This window comes from Giraffa tippelskirchi, chromosome 13 (genome assembly GCF_054371585.1).
Source record: "Giraffa tippelskirchi isolate mGirTip1 chromosome 13, T2T-mGirTip1v1.2.pri, whole genome shotgun sequence".
Taxonomy (NCBI): Eukaryota; Metazoa; Chordata; class Mammalia; order Artiodactyla; family Giraffidae; genus Giraffa; species Giraffa tippelskirchi.
This window is the reverse complement of record NC_137287.1, coordinates 73403917-73425240: the sequence shown is the minus strand read 5'-3', so window position 1 is coordinate 73425240 and position 21324 is coordinate 73403917. Positions and strand designations below refer to the sequence as shown.

General features: G+C 42.5%; 1 protein-coding gene and 1 non-coding gene across 6 annotated transcripts in view; both read left to right on the top strand.

The window, feature by feature from the left end:
• FAM171A1 (family with sequence similarity 171 member A1) overlaps positions 1–21324 on the top strand; it is a 168657-nt gene that overhangs the window by 69233 nt on the left and 78100 nt on the right. The window lies entirely within an intron of this gene.
• TRNAE-UUC (transfer RNA glutamic acid (anticodon UUC)) lies at positions 9053–9125 on the top strand. Its single transcript has one exon. It is a non-coding gene; the product is annotated as a tRNA-Glu (tRNA).

The window sequence follows — 21324 nt, the reverse complement described above, 5'->3', positions numbered from 1 at the left end:
AGTTTGTTCTAGAAATTATTAGATAAACCCTTAGATAAATGAGATGGGATTTTAAGTGAATTTTTCCTTCAGTAAGTTTTTATTATCCATGCTGCTTATCTCTACTAGAACCTCTTGCAAGATGAATTCTCTCCTACTCCAGATTGGAAACTTATTTTAAGTTTGATAAATGTAGATATCAGTGCAGATTTCTAGGTGTTCATCATAACTTCTAGGTGTCCTGCCACCTGACAATTTTGATGTCTATTGATACTTGTTCCTTAATTGTAACAAATGTGCCAATTAAATATAAGATGTTAGTAAGAGGAGAAACTGATTAGAGGTACATGGGAACACTCTGTACCATCTTTGCAATTTTTATGTAAATCTAAAATGTTCTCAAATTAAAAGCTTTTACTAAAAATAAAATAATCTCAAGAAGGAAGGTAACTGTTGGTGTTAGGCATGGAAGGCAAGAGGTTTTACAAAGTGATGCTTTTTATCTAAAAACACAAGTTTTATGGGAGAAAATATATGCCATATTCAACTTTGAAGTTCTTAAGACTATCAGAATATATTCGTCACAAATGTCGTTGGTCTCCTTTATTTTTTATTTCAGGTAAAATGTATATCTAATAGTATGTCTCTACTGTGAATTTATTTATTTATGACTATTAACAAGTGTAATGAAGGCAAAAAATGTGAAAACAGATTGTTAGTCATGACAACAGAAGTGAAAGCATACCATAATTAATGACTTTGTTAATTATCCTTAACCTTTATTAACTGGCATTCATTTTAGTCTGACATACACGTCATAAGTATTGCTCATTCTTATATCTATTGTGAAGGAGCATATAATATAGTGACTTTCCCCTCAACTGTTCCAGGTCTAAATTAGATCAAGATGAAATTCTGCTTGTGCTTGGAGATATACCAGCTTTAAATAGAGAACTATTAACATTTCCCTTGTACTAAATTTATTTTGTGAATAGGTGAGATCCAGGTGAGCACTGATTTTCTATAGCTCTGAAAATGTCACACGCATCTGAATCATACATCAGGATGAATTCCAAAGTCAGTATTTCAGTGAAGATTTTTAATTTTTTGGGCTGTTTATGTGATAGATCTGCTAAGATGAGTGATTTGTTTCTTAAGTGAAAATTTATTAAAACCATGATAAGTGAGCCATAACAGTCTTAAAAGAGGATTTTTTTTTCCCTACTGCTAGTTAAAGTGCTGTGGATTTCCCGCTTCACTATTTTTCAAAGGCCTTTGGTATATTTAAACTAAAGATACCCTTTGGATACCCTGTTCAGTTGAAGCCCCCCAAAAATGTTCAAAGCTACTATGAACTATATAATTTAAGAATTATCAGAAAAGCTTAAGGTTCTAGTGCGAAGCCATGGGTAAAATATCATCTCTTTACAATTCTTCCAATAATTCCTACTCAGACTCCTTGCAACACAGGCCTGAATTGTTTTTTATAAAGACAGCATCACTAAAGAAGATGTGGTACATATGTACAATGGACTACATGCGTGCATGCTAAGTCGCTTCAGTCATATCTGACTCTTTGCGACCCTATGGACTGTAGCCCTCCAGGCTCCTCTGTCCATGGGATTCTCCAGGCAAGAATACTGGAGTGGGTTGCCATGCCCTCCTCCAGGGGATCTTCCCAACCCAGAGATAGAACCCACATCTCTTATGACTCCTACATTGGCAGGCAGGTTCTTTACCACTGCACCACCTGGGAAGCCCACAATAGACTATAACTCATCCATTAAAAAGAATGCGATAATGCCATTTGCAGCAACATGGATGAATCTAGAGATTATCATACTAAGTGAAGTAATTCAGACAGAGAAGGACAAATATCATATGATACCACTTATATGTGGAATCTAAAAAAAAGACACAGATGAACTTAGTTACAAAAAGAAACAGACACACAGACATGGAAAACAAACCTATGGTAACCAGAGAGGTAAGGGGATAGGGGAGGGATAAATTAGGAGTTTAGAATTAACACTATTATATATATTAATAAAATGGGCAAACAACAAGGACCTATGGTACAACACAGAGAACTATATTCAATATCTTATAATAACCAATAATAGAAAAGAATCTGAAAAGTATGTATATAAATCTGAATGACTTGGCTGTACAGAAGAAATTAACACAACATTGTAAATCAAACTTCAATAAAAAGTAATACATACATGCATTCATACATACATACATAAAACAAATTGATTTCTGAACTCTCAGAAAAAATACAAATGCCTCAAAAATGCTAGTACAAATTTTTAGGTATTCTAGATATTAGTACTTAAGCTCCTGAATCTTAATTGTAGTTTTTGAAAAATACAAAATCAGTGCTGTCATCAGCCTGTGTTTAACTTTTGAATGTTAGGTCTTTCAAGTACCAGCCAAAGCTTTGTGCAGTGGGGATTAGGAATGGAAGTGTGGTAAAGAGGGGTGTGTTTCTAGGGGTAACTTTTAAATTTCAGATGTTGGTCATTTTCTTTTTTAGACTGTCCAGCATGCTCATTTCTTAATTTTTTCCTCTTATAGGAGGTCTGAGGAAGACCTCTTTGGTGTCAGCCTCCTGACTTTCCTAGACATGAGGTACCTCCCGAACTACTGGGGAGACACAAGGTGCTCTGGATTTGAGTCAGAAGACCTGGGTCTACCAATGCCTGGCTTTTCCCACTTTGTACTCCTGTGAACCTGAGCAAAGTCCGCAGCTTTTGCACACCTCAATTTCTCTGTTTTCAGTGCAGGCTTGACATCACCTCCCAGCCCAAAGGAATGCCCTTAATGCTGCAGGAATGTCCTTACTCGGGGTGGAAACATGCTACAGGGAGCATTTGTCAGGCAACAGTGGAGAAGGTTGATAAAAGACTACCTGTGGGTGGCATTTACATTTGTGCCAGAAAGAGTTAACTGCAGTGCTTTTGATTGATTGGTGCATTGCTCTTGTTTTATTATTAGGTGATCTTATTAATAATGATTGGAATAAGTTTCTGCACCAGTCTGTGAAATCTGGTTGGCTGTCATCTCTCTCCCCTGGACTATTACACAGAAGCTTTTCTGCTTTGTCTTTCACTTCTGTTTGCTCTCTTCTTGGCTCCCAAAGAAATGGCTTTAAAAAAAAAAGTAGGGAATCATGATTTTGACAGTATAGTAAAATAATTCAGTCTGAAATAGACTGAAGCTTAATGTTTATACCAACCGTCTCAAGAGAGAAAAATATTTACCAAGTAAATTAAACTCACAGTGTTCAGCAAGTCGCACTGCCATGCTTTGCAATCAAGAGTTTATCTTAAATGCATCTTGCAGCAGGACTCTTGAGATGGCAAGTAAAAGAAACACAACACAAGGCTGGTTTAGGGAGCTTCCCTGGTGGTCCAGTGGTTAAGAATCCACCCTGCAATGCAGGGGATTCAGGTTCAATCCTGGTAGGTGGACTAAGATCCCACATGCTGCAGAGCAGTTAAGCCCATGAGCCACACCTAGAAAGGCCTCAAGCTGCAACGGAAGATCCTGTGTGCCCCAACTAAGACCCGACACAGCCAAATAAATTTTGTTGGTGTTGTTCACTCGCTCAGTCATGTGTGACTCTTTGTGACCCCATGGACTGCAGCACACCAGGCTTCTCTGTCCTTCACTACCTCCTGGAGTTTGCTCAAACTCATGTCCATTGAGTGGTGATGCCATCCAACCATCTCATCCTCTGTCGTCCCCTTCTCCTCCTGCCTTCAGTCTTTCCCAGCATTAGGGTCTTTTCCAGTGAATCAGCTCTTCGCCTCAGGTGGCCAAATTTTGGAGTTTCAGCTTCATCATCAGTCCTTTCAGTGAATATTCAGAGTTGATTTCTGGTAGGACTGACTGGTTTGATCCCTTGCTGTCCAAGGGACTCTCAGAAGTCTTTTCCAGCACCACGGTTCGAAGCCAAATAAAATTTTTATTTTTTTTTAAAAAGAGGCTGACTCATACAGCAAAGGGTATATTGGTTTATGAAACTGAAAAGCCAAAAGGCATGATGCTAACATCAGGCAGATTTTGATACAGCTCAGCGCATTCACTAAGGGGTCCTGATTTTTTTTTTTCTGTTTCTCTTTCCTTGATGTCAGCTTTATCCTGAGGATATTCCCTTGAGATCCGCAAGTGGCTTTCCGTGGGTCATAGGGCTGTATGAACCCCTGTTCCCAGCAGCCCCAGAAAGAACTCTGCTATTCCTTTTTTTTGGATCTGCTCTGGTCGTGTGCCCAGGATAGAAATCACAGTGGTGAAGAGAAACAAGCTATGCTTATTGGCTCAGTCCAGATCGTGGGTGTCACCTCCAGAGCCAAATGGAACCCCCAGTGGAAATCAGGGACTCTCGGACCCCATCTGTTCATTCTGGCCAGTTGGTCAGGAGTCCTGTTGATAAACTTTTAGTTATTAGTTCAAGTTAGTATATATGATTTTTTTTTAACTAATTAATTAATTTGGCCATGTTGGGTCTTAGTTGCAGCATGTGGGATCTTCGTTTCGTCATACGAGATCTTTCCTTGCAGCACATGGACTCTCTAGCTGTGACACGAGGGCCCAGTAGTTGCAGTGTGCAGATCTTAGTGGGATCTTAGTTCCCCAACCAGGGATCGAACTCACAGCCTCTGCATTGCAAGGTGGATTCTTAACCACTGGACCACCGGGGAAATCCCAGTATATTTTAAACTCGAAAATGAAGATCTGTCCAAAAATATGTCTTTTCGAGTTTCTTTGCACCGCAGCATTGACCATCTCTCATTCTGCCCTCATCACCGCACCGGGGGGCTTCCTTCCACCTGGAACCATCGGAATCTTGGTCATGGTAACTCAATGCAGCCGTGGTTTTGCCAGGTCTCTTTAGGTGTTGCATGAGCAAGGATGAATTAGTTCGGCCCTGAGCCACAGGTTCTTTGTGTAATTTACCCTCTCTACAGGTTTGTTTGAAGTATTTTCCGAGGCGATGTTATCCATCCCAAGGAGCAGCTCAGCCACGAATGTGTGGTTTCCAGTCTCAACCACGATAGTCAGAAGCCAAGTCTGCTGCTGGTGCCCTGGCATTACTTGCAGTCACCAGATACTAGAACTTGGAGTGGAGATGCTGCCAAGGCCTGAACTGTTTAGAAACTAGGTTGCCAAGTCCCTGGGGCTAGAAAGGGACTAGAGACAAAAATCAGTGAGGAAATCATGGAAGTCAATGAAGGAAAAGGGATGACCTTGCCCAGATGGAAGTAGCCAGACTCTTGCCTAACTTCAGGGCAAAGAAGTGTGGGTTCATTCTGTTCCACAGCAAGTGATGTACAGAAAGACTGAGTTCTTTGGGGCACCAGTGTTCCTGTACTTAGATGGTTAGATCCCAATTCTCATTCAGAATAGCCTAGCTTCTGATGAAATCCCAATAGTGTAATGTTTGTTTTTAAAAAGGTATTTCTGTTTTAGATTAGTTTTTACTGGCGTTTAGTTGCTTTACAATGTTGTGTTAGTTTCTACTGAACAGCAAAGTGAATCAGCCGTACATATACATATAGCCCCTCCCTTTTGGATTTCTTTCCCATTCAGGTCACCACAATGCATAACTAGAGTTCTCTGTGCTATACAGTAGGTTCTTATTATGCGGTCCAGTGGTTAGGACTTCTCACTTTCACTGTTCAGGGTGTGGGTTCAATCCCTGGTCCCCTGGGATTGAAGAGGGGATGCTGAGAGCCACGCAGTATAGGGGGAAAAACCAGAACAGTGCCTGGCTAAGTACTCACTAAGTCCAGCTACCACTGTTAATTCTACAAGGATATTTAGTTAATAGCATCTAAAAAGATGTTTCTTCCAACTAACGCTTGCTGGGGGGGAAGGGATAGTTAGGACATTTGGGATGGACAAGTACACACTGTTAATTTTAAAGTGGATAACCAACAGATCCTACTGTATAGCACAGGGAACTCTGCTTAATGTTATGTGGCAGCCTGGATGGGAGTGGGGTTTGAAGGAGAATGGATACATGTGCGTATATGGCTGAGTCCTTTTGCTGTCCATCAGAAACTATTCCAACACTGTTAACCAGCTCTACTCCAATACAAAATAAAAAGCTTAAATAAATAAATAAATACATATATGTATGTATATGTACATACATATGTATGTTATACATATATATGTATAACATATATATATATATATGTTTTTTAAAGGGTACAAAAGCACTGGTAGATTTATGAAGCGTCTACATAGTTATCCCTGTCTAGACTGTTCTGAGGCAAGTTAGGAGGTAGAGAGAATGGCCAACTGGGTCATCTTTGCTATCCTTGTAGAGATAACAATAGTAGCTAAGACCTGGTAAGCTCTTAGCCAGGCACTGTTCTGACTTTTTTCCCCTAACGCTGCATGGCACAAGGGATCTTAGTTCCATGACCAGGGACTGAACCTGCACTCTCGGAAGTGAAAGTTCAGAGTCCTAACCACTGGACCACTAGGGGATCCCCAGCCAGGCACTGTTCTAAGCACTGTGGATGTGCTGACTTACTCCTTCCCTAACATCCCATGAGGCCCGAGACTGTGAAGGGTAGGTCCCTTGCTCTAGGTTACTCGGCACGAGGGGCGAAGCTAGGATTGATCTCAGGTGTTCTGGTCTCAGAGCTTTCAGCCACCATCCTATACTGCCTCCTGGTGATTTGACCTCAGTTTTTTAAGTGAATGCTTCCTCTGAAACCCAGAGTGCATATTTATTTATTTTTTTACTTTCACATACATTTGTTTATTGAAGTATAGTTGATTTGCAGTATTATATTAGTTTCAGGTGTAGAGTATAGTGATTCAGTATTTTTACAGATTATACTCCAATTACATTTATTGATTTTAAATGTCAAATATAAGTGTGTATTTTATATCATTTGATCTGTATAAGTAGAGTCAGCCCAGTGCCTGCCTCTGAGTAAGCAGTCAATACAATTTTAGATGTTTTTTCAGCTATCTAGCTTTGTAACCTAGAGAGTATGTTGATTTATGACGGGTACTTGAGGGAAGAAAGAGGTGATGAATCATTTCATGTGCATTGTGGCCACAATTGAGTGGCAAAAAAACCACCATGTGTGGCTGTGTCCTCCTGGCCGAAAGAACCAAAGGTAACAGGAAGCTCTTACTCCCACTTGAGGCAGCCAATTGAGACATTTTAAATTACTTACTGAATCTGCATCGGCAAACCCACTGTGAATGAAATTGTGGGTTACGGGAGCAAAGGGGTGGGAGGGAGAAATTGAGTCCAGTTGACTCTTGTATGAGTTATTAATAGAACATAACACAGAAGAATCTAAACTTACCCAACACAGAAATTAAGGAGTGATTAGCTGCCATGGAAAAATGATTCTTTTTCTGCACAGTTCATCATAAATATCCTAATCTTGTGTATCCTTGGAGTGTTTAGAATGTGCTTTGCCCTAGATCCCCTGGAGGAGGACATGGCAACCCACTCCAGTATTCTTGCCCAGAGAATTCCATGGACAGAGGAGCCTGGTGGGCTAGAGTCCATGGGGTCACAAAGAGATAGACACAACTGAGCGACTAACACTTGCCCTAGATACATTTCATCAGTACTAGGTTGAAGTCAAAAGTGTAGTGTATGGGACTTCCCTGGTAGTCCAGTGGCTGCACACTCCCAACGCAGGGGAACCAGGTTTGATTCCTGGTCAGGGAACTAGATCCCCAGTGCCACAACTAAGACCTGGTGCAGCCAAATAAATAAAGATTTTTTTAAAAGAATGTTTATTTAAAAACATAGTTCACAAGTAAGGAGTCTGAAATGATGTTTGTTGAAAAATGAATAGAAGATAAAATGATGGGATGGAGAAGAGCAGTTTCTCTCGACCCTTTACAACGCGTCCTCACCCAGCTCAGAGTCAAATGGCCTTTGCCTACCAGTGTCCACTCTCAGTGTCCACCCGTCACTCATTTCCTGGCTTGATTGGACCTGAAGCCAAGTCCTGCCAGGAGTGAAGACGAGGGTGTAATTTGAAGAAGAGAAGAAGAAAGGGGTGCACGTTGTAGGATTTAACCAGCTGTAGAGCGTAATTCTCCTCGAGGGCTCCCATGTAACACAGTAAGCCTTTGAAACTCCTAAGTTGCAGCAGAACATAACACACCCTGCCATAGACGAGACGCATGTGTTTGGGGTACACAGCATTGGGGTACACTGAACATGGGGCAAGAGAAGATGGAACTGAACCCATCCTAGAAGGGCGGTGGGGTTTGGATGGATGGAGTGGAGAGGAAGGGCTGGGGGAGGACCAGATCCCAGACCCAGCCACACCAGGAGAGCCTGAAATGGAGGTGGAGAAGGGGAATACCCAGAGCCGAGGATAAGGCTGGCAGGGCCCGAGTCTGTAGGGTCCACAGGCCAAGGAAATCAGTTTAGACTCAGTGCCAAAGATCAGTTAATGGCTGTGTGGTCTTGAGCAGAAAGATGATCTGGTGAGCCCTCTTGAAATATCAATAATTAAGAGGAGTTTTACCTTATAAGGGCTTCCCTCGTGGCTCAGCTAGTAAAGAATCCGCCCACAATGCAGGAGACCTGGGTTCCATCCCTGGGTTGGGAAGATCCCCTGGAGGAAGGAACAGCTACCCACTTCAGTGTTCTGGCCTGGAGAATTCCATGGACTGTATAGTCCATGGGGTCGCAAAGAGTTGGACATGACTGAGTGACTTTCACTTTTCACTTTACCTTAAAAAGCATGCACCATCCTCGTTTTTCCTGGTGGTGGATTGCAGTGCCATAAGCATGCCAAGCTTGCCAAGAGCTCTCAGTCTCAATTGATTTTTTTTTGGCTTGTGGATGAGGCCCCACCAGCCTCATCCCTTGCTCTGGGCACTCCCCTCCCCCACCTCCATTTCAGATTCCCTGAGTGTCCCTGGTATGACTGGGCCAGCCACTGCAAAAAAGGTTTGGGTTGTAACAACCATAAAAAAATGGGGAAGGGAGCGACATTAAAAGCTAGATAGATTCTGGAGCAGGTTGTTTCTCAAGGGTTTTTAAAAGTTCTCCCTCAGGACTTCCCTGGTAGTCCAGTGGCTAGGACTCAGCACTTTCACTGCCAAGGGCCCAGGTTCAATCCCTGGTCGGGGAACTAATGCCCACAAGCTGTGCAGCGTGGCAAATAATAATAATAATAAAACAAATAAAAGAATCTGTGATAGAAGAAGTAGAGCTGAAAATTAAAGGAAGAAGAAATTTTTTTTTAAGTTCTCTCTCCACTTAAAGAGAAACTGGAAATTGTAGACAGTGCTTTATGTGTAGAGATTTTGCCAGAAAGGTGACCTGGCACTCCACCACTCTCGGAGGAGGAAGTAGGAAGTGGAGATCATATCTTATTATTTTTTTCTCTAACTGGTTTATTCCTTTTAGTTGTTGATTAGACAGATGTGTCATGTGATGTGCCTCTAGCTCGTCTGAAGACTTGTCACTTCCTCTGCTTCTCCGTTTTGTTCTAAGTCCCGGGCTGTGAGGGAACCGGTGTCGGTTAGATGACTGCACGGCAGATGTTTTCACTCAGAGAGTGATTAGAAGTGTAAAGGCCTTGATTTAGTCAGGGTTGGTCTGCCTGAGATTTGTTATTAGATGCATGACTAAATTGTGGTTCCTCCCCTGACAGCAAGGATATGGATGGGCTGGTTTGGTTTTTTGCTTTTTTTAATGGACTCTCCACCCCCACCCACCCACCCATGCATCTAAATGTTTAATAGACACTGGTGGTTAGGTGGATTTTAAGACTGTCAATGGGAAACCTCTTAACCATTCCTTGGGTAGATGTGTGTGATGTGAGTCAAACAAATAGTTGATCTCAGATGGGGGTGTGTGATAGATGGATAATAACTGAGGCCAGAGGTTGACTGGGGTTAATGCCCTCAGAAGTGCTTTTGGGCAATGCAGAGATTGCCAGGAGACAGTGATTAAAACTTGGAGCATTAACAGTATGTTATGCTATGGGAATAAAATATATCTGGTTACAAGATATAAAGAGGAAAGAGGATGGAGCTCTTAGAGTATGGAGACTGGAAGACTGGAGAAGAATCTGTTGTCCTGGGCTGGCCTTCCATTCCCACCCTGCTGGGGGTGGACTTCTCTGCTTCAATAACTTCATCGTCTCTGAAGAAAAGATAGAAGTAAAGAAGGTTGGATCTCAGTTGGACATATGACAAGTCGTTGTGACGGGTAGATACCTATGTGTTGAATTTCCAAGTCACACTTTATCCATGTCAGTTTCTCTCTTCAGTCTTACACATCTTGGGGTGGAGATTGAGACTCATATTTATCTTACTGTCATTCACTTCACTTGATATCTGTGTATGCATTTCAAGAATTCAAGCTAAAAGTTAGGTGCTAGCACTCTGGCAAAATCGATTACCCACCAGCCTTCCTGTTTTTGATACTCCAATTTGAAATAGTGTATGCTCTGTGTAGACTTTGACCATTATATTTTCAGTAGTACTGAAAGTAGAAGCTTTTTCTGGCAGATGGATGGCTGTAACTTTGGAAGTGTTTGTGCTGTGTTTAAGGATTGTTTCTAATTGTGAAACTAACCTAGGTGCTGTATCACATTGAAGTCTTAATACCATGTTCTTTTCTCCCAACTGTATTCCCTCCCACTTACTTTAAGTAAAACCATAACACAAGGGTAGGAGTTATCATGGTCCTTTACACAAGACTTTTCTGATTGTGGAGATGTAGGCATTGGTTTATTTTACCCTGATGCTATATGCTTGAATCCTATAGTTAGCTCTCCCTTTTCTAATTCTAAGTGATCCACCAAGTAAATTTCTGATTATAAGTTGGCTTCATGGCTCCCAAATTTCAAGGGAAAGAAAGTACCAGTTATCTGGTGAAAGTACTACCACCTTAAAGGGAGGTGTATTTTTCATTGCAGATTAAGATGCTGGCATTTTGTTTTCATACTTCAGTCTCCATCATCCTGGTAGAAGTGAGTCCATCTGGGGGCAAGATATCCATCAAGGCTGAAGACCGGACCTGGACACAGATGAATTTCCCAGCATATCTCCACTCCAAGAGACCACTTGATGGACAGCTTACTTGCTGCTTCTGGAAGAGCTCTACCATCCTCATGCTTTTCATTTGAACATGAATTTTGTTTTTCAGTCTCTAAGTTGTATCCAACTCTTTGCAACCCCATGGACTGCAGCACACCAGGCTTCCCTGTCCTTCGCTATCTCCTGAAGTTTGCTCAGATTCATGTCCATTGAGTTGGCGATGCTATCTGACCCTCTCATCCTCTGCCACCCTCTTCTCCTTTTGTCTTCAGTCTTTCCCAGCATCAGTTATCTTTTCCATTCGAGTCGGCTCTTTGCATAAGATGGCCAAAGTATTTGTGCTTCAGCTTCAGTATCAGTCATTTCAATGAATATGCAGGGTTGATTTCCTTTAGGATTGACAGGTTTAATCTCCTTGCTGGTCAAGAGTCTCCTCCAGCACCACAATTCGAAAGGATTAATTGTTCAGCACTCAACCTTCTTTATGGTCAAACTTTCACATCCATACACAACTACTGGTTTGACCGTACGGACTATGGCATAGCCATTAAGTGTCCTGGTAATAGTGACTAATAGTGTCAGCTACGGATCATTGTCCTTGAATGAGTACAGTATGCAGTGGAAGATAACTTCAAGGCAATCAGTCATACCTCCACCCCAAGAGGGAAAGCATATATGTATACGTGTAGCTGATTCACTTCAGTACAGCAGAAACTAACACAACATTGTAAAGCAACTATATTCCAAAAAAAAAAAAAGTTTAGGTGAGTGGAATTGCCTTAGCCTTAAGGTTGTCTCCTTTAAACCCACAGTTCACATTATCTAACGGGATGGAGCATGATGGAAAAAAATTCAAATAAGAGTCTTCTTTTTTAATGTGCTCAGGATAAGACTCGTTTGAATGTTGGAAAGCATCCTGGAAAAGAAAACCTGGGGCAAACCAAATAGAAATCTCTTGGCAGCTGTCTCTTCTTCCCCAGCTGTATTCAGTTATTGAACAGCTGTCAAAGAAAGCAAAGTATTATTTGTCCATTTTGAACAATTTTGGAAAGCTGTTTTTAACCCCAGTAGTCTTTTTCTACAGCCTTCTAATCTCTGTAAAGACTTTAAAAGATCTAATAACCCACACTTGTATCAGGCCTGAAGTTACTACTTAAACATAAAGGGGCACCCAATAAGTGTTCATGTGAAAGGAATCATAACCACTAGAGTTTTATTTCTTGCAAAATTTTGCACTGTGGCACACCATCATATGTATTAATAGATGTCTTAGCTTGCAGTCAGCGACAGTATCTACTATTTGTTTCTCAACTGCATAATAAATAATGTAAGATAAAAGTCAGAGCTGTATGTATTTTTTGCATAACTACAGAGCTGGAAATGACTGTCAAGTCAATTTCTATTCTAAACATTTCATTTTATAGAGAGGCTGAGTCTCTGCAGTTTTATGAGCTTATGATGATATGAAATGCAGTCAGCATAGTCTTTCTTTTGCATCTGAGGCACAAGCCATTCTGATTTTGGAGTATCCATTTTTTTCTCTCTGTTTTTATTAAAGTGTTTACATTTCTGACGGGGAAGGCTAGTGTTTGAATATATCGAAATTTAAGACTTAGAAAAAATTCAAAATGTTTGTGTTTCGGTTCTTCTTTGTGGTTGAATGGTTAGCAGAAAAGTTTTTATTTCAGTCAAAGTTGTACTGTAGTATAAATTGGCTATTTGACTGTGACACTGGATCATAGTTTTAGTGGAAAAAAAAAAAATGTAAAACAAACCTCTTGGGTGGCTTCTAAGATTCAAAGCTGCTTCCCTACAGGGAAATCTCATGAGCTACCTTATCGCTTACTTAAAGCATTTATTATTTTGAGTATTCTAAAGAGTAATGTAGGGTCTTCCCTGGCAGCTTAATGGTAAAGAATCCACCTGCCGATGCAGGAAACACGGGTTCGATCCCTGGTCCAAGAAGAGCCCACATGCCAGAGAGCAACTAAGCCTGTGCATTACAGCTACTGAGCCTGTGCTCCACAGCCTGGGAGACAACTACCGAAGCCCTCACGCCCTAGAGCCCGTGCTCCACAACAAGAGAAGCCACTGCAATGGGAAGCCCACACACCAGCTAGAGAGTAGCCCCCGCTCGCCGCAACTGGAGAAAAGCCAGCGCAGCAGTGAGGTCCCAGCACGGCCAAAACTAAAATAAATAAATAAATTTTAAAAATTTTTAAAAAGAGTATTATATCATCTGAATTACCTTTCTCCAGTAGCAAACTTGAATGTAGAAGGAAATTCTTTTATATGGTGGCCTTCTTGAGTCAGGCCACAAAATGATTAAATGTAAGATAACTAGTGTGCTTGTGACAGTGATGTGAATTTAAGTGCCAAGATCAACACACAATCTGCCCACATTCCATCACCATTAGACTCTCTTTTCAAATTTGTTTTTTAGAAGCCATTTGAGAGCGATTAAAAGTCAGCTGAATTACCTAAACTCTTCTATGCCTTTCACTGATAATTGTCAACACATTCACTGCACAACATTACTCTAACTATGTAGGTAGAACGAGAAGACAATTTCTTAAGGGCATGATTGCCATATAGTTTTAAATGATCTATTTAATATAAAAGCTTAAGTAGTTTTACCTGCTGTTTTTATCTCTTTAATTAAAAGGGCTCCAGATGGTGAAGAATGTTATAAAAGTATTTTTGTATATATTCTATGCCTTTCTTGAGTTCTTGGATTGAGGATTTTTTCGCGTTTGTTGGTTTCCCCACTCCCACTCCAGTTTTAGAGTCTTCCCCATATGTGTTCAAAAATCCTTGGCCATGTCTTATTTTTTAATTGAGGGGAGATGTATTTTTTTCTTTTGTGGCAAACATGTGCTTTCTACTGGAAGGAACAAGTGACAGAAAAGAGGGGCCAAGTTTCTGTGACTCAGTTAAGCATTAGTAAACTCAGATCCAGCTGCTTGAAAGCCAATATTTGAGAGATGAGTGTTGGTTGAAAGGAAAGGTTGCTTTATTCAGGAGCCTGGCGACCTGGGGAGGAGGCAGCCTCATCTCCAAAGGCCAACTCCCCCTTGTCAATCAGGGGGAAGAGTTTTTAAACGGGATTCAGTGTGTAAGTGGAAGGAGGGGGCTACATGCAGAACAGCACTGTCAGTCCTGATGATCATCTTGAAATTGGTCCTCCGTGGTCTGATCAGTGCCATCTTGGTTGTTTTAAGCAGTTAATCTTCAGTTCCAGGGTTGATTTGTTCCCATTTCTTTGAGGCCAATTCTCAGAATTGTGGCACCTTATGTCGTGGCTACTATTCGCTCATCATAAAGTTAACTTCTTCCACCCGGTGGGGGTTTCAGTATCTACAAGACAGCTCACAGGATATGGCTCAGAATATATACAGAGTACATCATGAGAAACGCTGGGCTGGAAGAAACACAAGCTGGAATCAAGATTGCCAGGAGAAATATCAATAACCTCAGATATGCACATGACACCACCCTTATGGCAGAAAGTGAAGAAGAACTAAAGAGCCTCCTGATGAAAGTGAAAGAGGAGAGTGAAAAAGTTGGCTTAAAGCTCAACGTTCGGAAAACTAAGATCATGGCATCTGGTCCCATCACTTCATGGGAAATAGATGAGGAAACAGTGGAAACAGTGTCAGACTTTATTTTTTGGGGCTCCAAAATCACTGCTGTTGGTGACTGCAGCCATGAAATTAAAAGACACTTACTCCTTGGAAGGAAGGTTATGACCAACCTAGATAGCATATTTAAAAGCAGAGACATTACTTTGCCAACAAAAGTCCATCTAGTCAAGGCTATGGTTTTTCCAGTGGTCACGTATGGATGTGAGAGTTGGACGGTGAAGAAAGCTGAGCGCCGAAGAATTGATGCTTTTGAACTGTGGTGTTGGAGAAGACTCTTGAGAGTCCCTTGGATTGCAAGGAGATCCAATCAATCCATCCTAAAAGAGATCAATCCTGGGTGTTCATTGGAAGGACTGATGTTGAAGCTGAAACTCCAATACTTTGGCCACCTCATGCGAAGAGTTGACTCATTGGAAAAGACCCTAATGCTGGGTAGGATTGGGGGCAGGAGGGGAAGGGGACGACAGAGGATGAGATGGTTGGATGGCATCACTGACTTGATGGACATGGGTTTGGGTAGACTCCGGGAGTTGGTGATGGACAGAGAGGCCTGGCAATTCATGGGGTCGCAAAGAGTCAGACACGACAGAGCGACTGAACTGTGAACTGTATTATCTATAGCCCGTGAGAAGGAACTAAAGGTCCTTGACTTTGTTTAATGACGAAACTATTATTATTTGCCCCGTTTGACTGCTTTTCTTTGCTTCTGCATCTCCTCACTTCTCTGATTAAATTCATTCTTTTACTGAAGGTTTTCTACAGACAAGAGGCAGGTGGAGGACATTGGAGGGGGTTGGTCAGTCCTAGGAAGGCCCCTGGGATCTTGCTCGGTTTTAAGTATTCATGCCATCCCCAGGCTTGACTATGGAAATGGGCATGTGTCCTGTGCTTCCTGAGGTCTCTTCACCTTTCTTTTGAGGCTGGATATCTCCCCTAGGTAGCTACCCACACACCAATCTCCTTGCTTGTTCTCTGAACACCTTGATGAGCTTCATACTGAAACAAGGGCTGGGGGATGGGCATCCCACTGGCGACTTTAGGCTTTTTCTTCTCTTTTCTTCCTTCCGTTCTCTCTGAGGCCACTTATTCCTCGTGATCCATCAAGAGGCCTCTGAATTTTCCTCTTGTGGCTGTCAAATGTCACTGCTTTCCCAGGAACAGTGTGGGACTGCTTCATTGTTTGCTTTTAGCAAGGGAGACGGTACAAGCACCATTCCCAAATAGGAAGGATCTCTGCACCCACGGGGTATGGGCCAGGGCACTGTGCTCCCACGGTAGTCGCGTGTAGACGCTTAGGAAGTTTCCAAGTGAAGCGAAGAGAATTAGAATATTAAGCACACTTTGAAGGATATAAAAGAAAAGGAATAAAGTGTACTGTAACAGAGAAAAGGGCTTCTCTGGTGGCTCAGACAGTAAAGAATCTGCCTGCAATGCAGGAGATGTGGGTTTGATCCCTAGGTCGGGAAGAGCCCCTGGAGTAGGAAATGGCAGCCTACACCAGTATTCTTGCCTGGAGAATCCCACGGACAGAGGAGCTTGGTGGGCTACAGTCCATGGGGTTGCAAAGAGTCAGACACAACTAAGAAACTAACACTGAACAACAGAGGAAAAATAAGACTGCATACACTTCACAACTAAAAACTAACCAACAAAGTTGATATTTTCTGAACCACTTGAGAGGAACCAGTTTTAGCCCCTGTTAGGGCATTTAGCCCAAGATGCTTTTCCTCCAAGGTCCGAAGGAGACCGTCTCAGGTGAATGGCTTTCCCTGCAGGAGGGTGGAGGTAACTGCAGTCTTTCTGTTCAATATGCTGCCTACAGATGTGCATCCAGGCTTGTGGCCCCTCTCTGTGTGGCAGTGGGATTTGGTCTTTGATCTGAGTGCTGTTCCCATCCCAGAGGGGCTGAACTGGAGCTCAGGTCCACCTGGAAGGAATTCCTGATCTCTCTTCTCCTCTGGCTTCATTCCTCCTGAGAATTAAGACGGGAGAGCCTCGAGCTCCTGGTGTTCTCCTAACAGTGGATATCATTATGTCACTTTTCTGCTAAGAAAGTTCCAGGTTCCCCATCACTGAGCTCATTCATCTTAACCCCTCTTGGCTTGCATGTGTGCTAAGTCACTTCAGTCGTGTCCAACTCTGTGTGACCCTGTGGACCGTAGCCCACCAGGCTCCTCTGACCATGGGATTCTCCAGGCAAGAATAATGGAGTAGGTTGCCATGCCCTCCTCCAGGGTATCCTCCCAACCCAGGGGTCGAACCCAGATCTCTTACATCTTAGCACACAGCAGAGAAATGTATATAAGTGAGTCCCATGCTTTGGTTTAGTGACGAGCTTACAGGGTCAATCCAGATCTTTTTAATGGCATCAGACTCGTCTGCGCTGACCACAACGCCAGCTCCATGACTGTACAGGTTTGCTTTGCTCTCTGCCTGCAGACAGCCATGCAGCCTCAATCCAGGTCTCACTGGCCCCCCTCTGTCTTCAGACCTCCCCATTTCAAAGGTGCCTTTCTTTCTCCACATACCTCTCTTTGTCTAGCATGACCTGCCTTTCTCCTGCTTCCTTGAACTTAAAAGTCTGCTTTTCCCACCCCCGCACAACTGTCAGCACTTGTCATCTTTCATCAGCTTCCCCCAGAAGGTATCTGCTTAGACAGCTCTCCTGTTAGACACCGAGAATCCCAAACGTCACTTGACTCTTTCCTCCCTGTGTCACCCAGACCTGCTTCAGGACTCCTGGTGAGCTGAACAACCTTTTTTTTTTACTTTGTGTCAGAGAATGCTTGAGTCTGTCTGTGGAATAAATTCATAAAAGGAGACTTGCTTGTCAAAGCACATGTGCATTTGTGACTTTGATGTGTGCTGCCAAATTGCCCTCCAGAGGGGTTGTGCTGATGTGTGTTCCCACCAGGAGGGGATGTTGAGTGCCCACTTTGACACAGTTATGCCAACACACTGTACGATCAAACTTTTCGATTTTTGCCTATCAGATGAGTGAAAAATGGTGTCTCACAAACATAGCCTTCCTTGTAATTCTGCTTAAACCTTTGCACTTGGGGATTAGAGGAGAAAGTGATGGTGTCTTAAAAGGTAAAAAGATCCCTTTGGATGGAGGTGTCCATCCTGCCTCAGTCACTACGTCAGCATCTAGAAAACTGGTCCTAAATGCTAGAATGGCTTCCTAGATGTCAAGAGCCAAGTGCACTGGATCCCCTAAAAAGAATTTTCTCGTAGGAAGAGTAGGGCCATAAGAAGCTCTTTACTTAGCAAATACTAACTTGGCAGTTTGGACAAACACCAAAGCACATCCTTCCAACACATGGAGAGTAAATGGTTTGGTGAGGAAGGCAGCCACACTCTGGGGTGATGTCTGCACATTCCCAGAAGCAACCCAGACAGTCCAAACAGAAAATACAGCTTCTCAATAAACCCAGGAATGCCTGTCATTCCAAACGTGGAAATTATACACAAGGGTACTCATAGCATTATTTATAGTAATGTAAAGCTGGAAACAACCTACAAGTCCAGAATAAAGGATACTTAGATGACATATCCGTAAGATGGAATGTTATATAATCTTTAACACACATTTTTAGTGACAAGGGAAAATATGTATATGCTAAATTTAAGTTAGAATGTAAAAATGTATATGTAAAATATAACCTTTTACTATGGAATGAAAAATGGCAATAAATCAAAAGAAAAAAAAAAAAAAAACCTCTGAGAGGAAGTATGCCAGAATTTAGATTTAGTCGTCTCCGGGAGATGAGGTTGTGTGGGGGGGATTTTTTTTTTCTTTCTGCTATATTTTTCTGTATTAATTTCCTACCTTACACTGGCGGTCAGGGGAGAAAAAGGTAAAAATCTCAGTTCCTTCCAGCCCCTCCTTATCTTCAATGAAAAGGACATCAGACTGTGTTAAGGCCTGAGCTTGGGACTGAAGGGACATCAGGTTGTTCCCAGAGGAACAGAGAGGGGTTGCCAATGTGATCAAGGTCTCAGCAAGCTTGGTATGTTAAAGAATAGTAAACTCTTTTAATTGAGAAGAGTGTTACTGAGACCTTTGTGAATAAACCCATATTTGCAAAGGCACTAAGTGTTTTAGCGTTATGGGATGATGTGGTATTAAAAGATGATTTCTCCAGGACCCTGTCACAAGCACCCTCCATAGTAGAGAAATTCAGCCGCAGAGAAGGAAGCCCATTCTTGTCTTGTGATGATGAGGATGGTGATGATGATGATGATGATGATGATGGTGAGAGTGATGATGGTGAGGATGATGGTGATGATGGTGAGGGTGATGATGGTGAGGATGATGGTGATAATAGTGAGGGTGATGATGATGCGGGTGATGATGGTGAGGAGGATGGTGGTGATATGATAATGATGATGGTGATGTGATGATGGTGATGATAATGATGATGGTGATGAAGATGGTGATATGATGATGTTGGTGATGATGACAATGATGACTGAGGTACCACCTGACACATATGGAAGGCTAGCTACACACCAGGCACAACTCTAAATATTCTGCACTTAACATATCATATAATTCACACACAAAATATATGATGTGTTAAATGTTATTACTGCTCCCAATTTTTAATATGGAAAACCCAAGAGAGAGATTGGATAACTGAATCCAGTCATGCAGCTCTAAAGTAGAACCCAGCCTGCCTTCCTTTATCAGATGGATCTCAGGTCTAAACAGATCAGGGGACAAGGAACTTTGGGAAGTGATGGCAACTTCTCTATTCATATGCTTTGTGGTGGTGATTACTTGGGTGTGCACATTTGTAACAATTCATCCAACTGTACACTTAGGATGGGTGGACTTGATTGCATCTAAATTATACCTCGGTCAGGTTAGTTGTTTAAGAAAGGCCTGGAGGTACCCTCTTTCCCTAATTCCAACTGGTATCTGAGAATTTACTGCTGCGATATGAGGACAGGCTAGGCTCATGCACAACATACCTCCTGACTCCAGAAGAAGAGGAGAGTGAGATGGCATAGGTGGAGCTGGTTCAGCCCCTTTCCTGCTGCTCTGGCCTTGCAGGCTCTGGGCCTTGGGGGCAATCCAGAGAGGGGGATGGGGATCAGGGTGCCACATCACCCTGACCTTTCCCCCAGGCACAGCGTGAAGGTGGGCCATGTGGGGGTCATGCTTCCCCTCTGTAGAGTTGAGATGAAATGCCTTGGTCTGCCACAGGGTTGGGGGGATGGGGTGGAGTCCCTTGAGCTCTTTTCCCGGAAATCACATGTTACTAACAGGGATCTCCTTGCCACGTTCAGCCTGTGGTGTTGGGTAGCTGGCCAGACAGACCTAGTGTCTTCCTTCTACAGTGAACGTGGTTCATGCCCCAAATTATGCTTTTCTACACATTGCTGGCCTTAAAGACTCGCAAACGGGCAACGTTACAAAAGTTCACATCTGCGAGTGCACAAGTCTGCTGTGTTTTTAACAATGAGTGTTTGGTTAATCAGCTAAATTAAAGAATTCTCAAACATGTCAAATGGGTTTTTCTTCTCTCTCTCTCTCTTTTTTTTTTTTCTTGCCAGTAATGACAAGATCTCAGTGAAGATGATGATGTGCTCTCAGGCCTGTGTTTTTATATCATTGTATGTGGCCTCCTGTTTGAAGTCCTTTCCAATGACAGGGTGGTGGTTTATCCTATCCGAGACTGTACGATCAGACTCGGCATCTCACCCCTGCACATCATCGGCTTTTGGCAGTGGAGTTGGCTTCTCTGGTTCTGATCAGGGAAGCGTATTGTCAACAGGAAATATCTGTCAGCGAGACAGAGGCAACTTCAGGCAAGATCGTGGGAGGAGAGGCCAGATCTCTGCAGGTCCTTGTGTTGAGTCCTGTAGGTCAAGGACAGGGCAGGGGCAGTTCCTACTTGCTCAGAGTGTGGACTCCACGAAACTCTGCTCAGATCTGGCAGGAAATGAACTCCTCTCCTTCAGGAACGGAGGAGACTTGCCCTCCTGAGATCACACATGCCTGCAAATCCATAAATGCATGTTTTTTCATTTTTTTCCCAAATTCAGGATGGCAGTGTGCAGAGTGAATGGAGTTACCCACACGGCAGGGCTGTCCTCTTCTTTACCCATGGAATGTGAATTTATGTCTCTTAATTTTCCTTTTAGTTTGGATGCACTTTATTATAAAAGATTTGGAAATATGCAAAAGCACCAAAATTAAAATCTACATGCACCCAGGTCTCCTGTGTTTTGAAAATGGTCAGTTCCTCTTTTATAGTAAAGTTGGCTTGTGGAAGTTTATCTGATTGGTATAGAGGCAGCCTACTTTTTTTTTAACTTTTTATTTTATATTAGAGTACAGCCGATTAACAATGTGATAGTTTCAGGTGCATAGCAGAGAAACTCAGCCATACATATATATGTATCCATTCTCCCTTAAACCGCCCTCCCATCCAGGCTGCCACATAACATTGAGCAGAGTTCCATGTGCTATATAGCCGGTCCTTGTTGGTTATCCATTTAAAATTTAGCAGTGTGTACATGTCCATCCCAAACTCCCTGACTATCCCTTCCTTCTTCATCCTTTCCCCCAGCCCACCTATGCTTTAGATACTGTCTCCAAATTCTTGCTGGGCTGGGTCTTTAG